The sequence below is a fragment of the Phocoena sinus genome, chromosome 1 (assembly GCF_008692025.1).
Source record: "Phocoena sinus isolate mPhoSin1 chromosome 1, mPhoSin1.pri, whole genome shotgun sequence".
Classification (NCBI taxonomy): domain Eukaryota; kingdom Metazoa; phylum Chordata; class Mammalia; order Artiodactyla; family Phocoenidae; genus Phocoena; species Phocoena sinus.
Genome location: NC_045763.1, coordinates 128,123,066 through 128,128,167, shown reverse-complemented (window position 1 = coordinate 128,128,167; position 5,102 = coordinate 128,123,066).

Genomic DNA, 5,102 nt, shown 5'->3' with positions numbered 1-5,102 from the left:
CTCCCGCGTGGGGACAATGAAGCAGAACCTTTTATTCACAAGTGAAAGCCCCACCCCATCCTTGGCTGCTCTAGCAAATCAAGAAAAAGAATTTGAAAGATTAAGGGATTTGCTCCATTCGAATCCTCTGTAGCTGGTTTCTGGTGTTGTGAATGTGAGAAGAGAAGTGTTCAGGTCACTGGTTTAACCCTGTGCTTGGTATGTTCCCACCCCCTCCCTCGGAGCTGGTTCTAAATTATAGTACGACTGTTGTCAAGACTGTAGCTTTTGGCAGAGTGGCTGAAATCGGATCCTTTAGTGGATGGAGTTTTGCATTCGGGACTGTGCTGCTACCTCTAGCCTCCCTCCACTCCCCGTAGAGTGGAACAGAGCAGCAGACCAGGAAATGATCACCTTGTCAAACATGGTGTTTCATAAACATATGAAGCTGAAGCTCAGATCGGTGTAGTGTCGTGACACAAGGCCTCACAGCAGCTGGTGGAGCGGAGTTGGGATGAGGAACGAAGACACCACGACCACCACAGGTGCTGCTGCAGCACTGCCCGGGCCAGTCCCAGCCCCTAGCATCCTGCCAGGGCTCCGGCTGTGCTGTCCATCCTTCTACCTGCTGCCAGTGCCTGGTCACCGGTGGAAGAGAGAGGGTGTGTGGTGGAAACGTAGGCATGGAGAATCATCCCTCCTCTCTCCATCGGATCCTGATTCACTTCTAGGAAGCCATTGTGTCATCATTGAGGGAGGATTGTCTGCTCCTGGCCATGAGTTAACATGAATTTGTGAGAATGCTGAGAGGCAATAGAGTGTATTGGTTAAGCGACCAGACTCTGGACCAGATTCCCTAGGTTAAAGCTCAGTTCTGTCAGTTACCTCTCTGTGATCTTGGGCAAGTTATTTAACTCCTCTGTGCATTATAAAAATGGAGAAAATAGTAGGAGTTTCCTTGCAGTGTTTTGTGAGAATCAAGTGAATCAACACATGACAGTTGGCTTAGCAGTGCTCCTGGCACTTAGAAAATGCTCAATAAATAGAAGCTATTGTTAACTATAAAAACATTTCCCCAAATTGGCTTCCTCTTCTGCCTTTCCCATCAATGAGCCTCTGATCTTTTAATTCCTGTAGCACTTAGGTCAATATGTACACCTTTAACACTATACCATGTGATTTTAGGTGTTGTTCTCAAATATTTTTTTTGTGAAAAATTTTCTCTCCCCAAGTTAGTAAGTTTTTAAACCACATGGGTCACAGAGTAGATGCAAAAGCTACCCCAAAGACATTTTTTCCCTGAACATTTGCATTTTCTTGTTTCACAGATGAGCTGTCTCCACAAAACTGAATATACATCTTTTGATTTTCAGGATTGGGAAACAGAGAAGTAGTTCGACTATAGAGACTTCATCTGCTTTGTTCTCTGCTGTGGCCCCAGTGTCTAGGGCTGCACTTGGAACATAATGTAACTGATGCTCAACACCCATAAATATTTCTTGAATGAAATGAAAAGGTTCATTTTTTTCAGGTGTCATGTAAAGGTATTATAGAGTCAGGTGCTTCCCTGTGGCAACTGGATCTTACTTACTAGGGAAAAGCTAGTAGCCTCCCTTTGTGAGAAGTTATGCTCTGGATCCTGGTAGAATTGCCTTGGGCTCCTTTGTAAAAGAGGATATCTGTACTGACTCTTACTCCAAAGGCCTGATGCAGTACCGTATATATTTGCCTTTAAACATTTGAAGAATCATCATGGACAGAAAGATTAGAATTATGGCCAATCATGGAATCGAAGATGTTATATTCAGGCAAATTTTAGGTCAATTTAAGCACTTTCCAGCATTTCAAGCTCTGATATTTACAGGCAGAGTCTGTATGATGATTTTTTTTGGAGATTTTGTAAGTAGGAAATTAACAGATTATATAGAAAGGGGAATCAAATGCCCTATAGGGTCTTATCAAACCATATTCTGTGATTCATCTTCTGGTTAATTAGCCTTCAAACACCTAATGAAGGGCTTCTATGTTGCTAAGCCCTAGGCAAGGTAACAAGGGAACAAAAGATGAATTAGGCATGATGCCTTCTTTATGGTAGCTATCATTTGAGTGGGGAAGTAAGATTTGAAAATAGATAACAATATTCTGTGTCAAGTGCTAACACAGAGATATGTCTCATGTACACTTTGCAGTAAGAGCATGAAGAAAGAGGTGCTAATTCTGACATTGGGATGGTAGGAAGGCAACACAGAGGTATACTATTTGCTCCAGGTTTTTTTTTTTTTTTTTAAATCACTCATTTTATTTATTTATTTATTTTAAATTAATTAATTATTTTATTTTTGGCTGCATTGGGTCTTTGTTGCTGCGTGTGGGCTTTCTCTAGTTGCGGCGAGAGGTGGCTGCTCTTTTTTTTTTTTAAAACATCTTTATTGGAGTATAATTGCTTACAATGGTGTGTTAGTTTCTGCTGTATAACAAAGTGAATCAGTTATACATATACACATATCCCCATATCTCTTCTCTCTTGCATCTCCCTCCCTCCCACCCTCCCTATCCCACCCCTCTAGGTGGTCACAAAGCACCGAGCTGATCTCCCTGTGCTGTGCGGCTGCTTCCCACTAGCTATCTATTTTACGTTTGGTAGTGTAAATATGTCCGTGCCACTGTCTCATTTTGTCCCAGCTTACCCTTCCCCCTCCCCATATCCTCAAGTCCATTCTGTAATAGGTCTGCGTCTTTATATCCGTCCTGCCCCTAGGTTCTTCATGACCACTTTTTTTTTTTATAGATTCCATATATATGTGTTAGTATACGGTATTTGTTTTTCTCTTTCTGACTTACATCACTCTGTATGACAGACTCTAGGTCCATCCACCTCACTGCAGATAACTCAATTTTGTTTCTTTTTATGGTTGAGTAATATTCCATTGTATATATGTGCCACATCTTCTTTATCCATTCATCTGTCGAGGGACACTTAGGTTGTTTCCATGTCCTGGTTATTGTAAACAGAGCTGCAATGAACATTGTGGTACATGACTCTTTTTGAATTATGGTTTTCTCAGGGTATATGCCCAGTAGTGGGATTGCTGGGTCATATGGTAGTTCTATTTTTAGTTTTTTAAGGAACCTCCATACTGTTCTCCGTAGTGGCTGTATCAATTTACATTCCCACCAACAGTGCAAGAGGGTTCCCTTTTCTCCACACCCTCTACAGCATTTATTGTTTGTAGATTTTTTGCTGATGGCCATTCTGACCAGTGTTAGATCATATCTCATTGTAGTTTTGATTTGCATTTCTCTAATGATTAATGATGTTGAGCATTTTTTCATGTGTTTGTTGGCAATCTGTATATCTTCTTTGGAGAAATGTCTATTTAGGTCTTCTGCCCATTTTTGGATTGGGTTGTTTGTTTTTTTGATATTGAGCTGCATGAGCTGCTTGTAAATTTTGGAGATTAATCCTTTGTCAGTTGCTTCATTTGCAAATATTTTCTCCCATTCTGAGGTTGTCTTTCATCTTGTTTATGGTTTCCTTTGCTGTGCGAAAGCTTTTAAGTTTCATTAGGTTCCATTTGTTTATTTTTGTTTTTATTTCCATTTCTCTAGGAGGTGGGTCAAAAAGGATCCTGCTGTGATTTATGTCATAGAGTGTTCTGGCCAGGCAGATTCTTAACCACTGCACCACCAGGGAAGTCTTTGCTCCAGGGTTTGAAGGATGAAAAGAACTCCAGTGGGCAGAGGAGTGGTGGAAGTGCACTGGAAAAGGAGGAAACTGAGAGGGCCCTTATAAGGGCCAGAGATGGTCCATAGAGGCATCATGACAGCTTGACTCCACAGAGGGCTTGCTATTCTTTTGCCTCCTACAGAGAATAGCATGTTCCCCACATGAGGGGACTGCATTACAGTGTTGATTCACTGGATCGTATGACCGACATGTTTCCCCACAATAGGTCATTTTCTTTGACTTGTCTCTCATTTTCTCATAGCTCCTAGCTTCATGCTTGGACTGTACTAGCAATTGCATAAATATCTGGCAGAGGATTGATTTCCTGTTAGGTAAAATGAATTAATTAATCACCTTATGTCTTTTTAATTAAAAAAAATAATTGAGCAAATATCTTCTGGGAGCTAATATCCTGGGTCAGAGAGTCCTTCCTCAAAATGACTTTCTATCAAATGTACAACAAATAGAAATTCTCTCCCCAGGTCACCACTGTTACTCAGTGTGGGCCGGATGCAGCCAGCCTTCTCTGAGAAGTAAACATCCCTGAGGCTTTTCATGGGACAGTGGGGTGGCTGCGAGTCAGAGACCTGAGTTTGAAGTTCAGTGTTGGCTAATTGCCAGAAGTATGATGTTACACAAGTAATTTGTTTCTGTGTCTCAGTTTCCTTCTCTCTAAAATGAAGCTAGAAGTAGAACCTGTTGTAAGAATCAACTAATGTATAAAAAGCATTTAACACAGTGCTTGGGACATTCTCATCTCCAAAAAGATGTTGCTATGTTATTTTTACATCTTCATGAGATTTTTCTTTAATCTGATATTTTTGTGGCTATCTGCCCTGACAATTTTCTTTTTATTTACTTGGACTCAGAGTCATCGGGGCAACTAGACATGTATAGCTAAAGGTTGTCTTCTAGCAAGTGAAGGAAATGAGTAGGGAAATGTAAGAATGAGGGTGAAAGGGAAAGAGAGAAAAAGAAAAAAGGAGAAAAATACGTTTCAAAGTCACGCTTAAGGACTTTTTCTTTATTTCTTTAAGTTTTTGCTTCAGATCTATTTGGTGTGTCACCATAGTCTCATTTGAATTGTTCCCATGTTTGGAAAAGCAAACATTAGAATACATGAGCACATATACACTCAAATACTGCCTTCGATGCTGATAAAAATTAATGCTTCCAATCACTCATTCAAGTATTGGTAATTATATGAAACCAAAATGATTAAAAAATTGATAAGTGCTTTCTAGAAAAAGTATTGTCTGCTTTTATTATTTCCTTTAACTAAAAATCATTTCCAGTCAGTGACTGCTGTACTTCAGACAGAGTGATTGAAAACATAGTAGGAACTTTTATTCGGGTGAAAAGTACACTAATGCCACTGATTATTGGAGTGCTATTT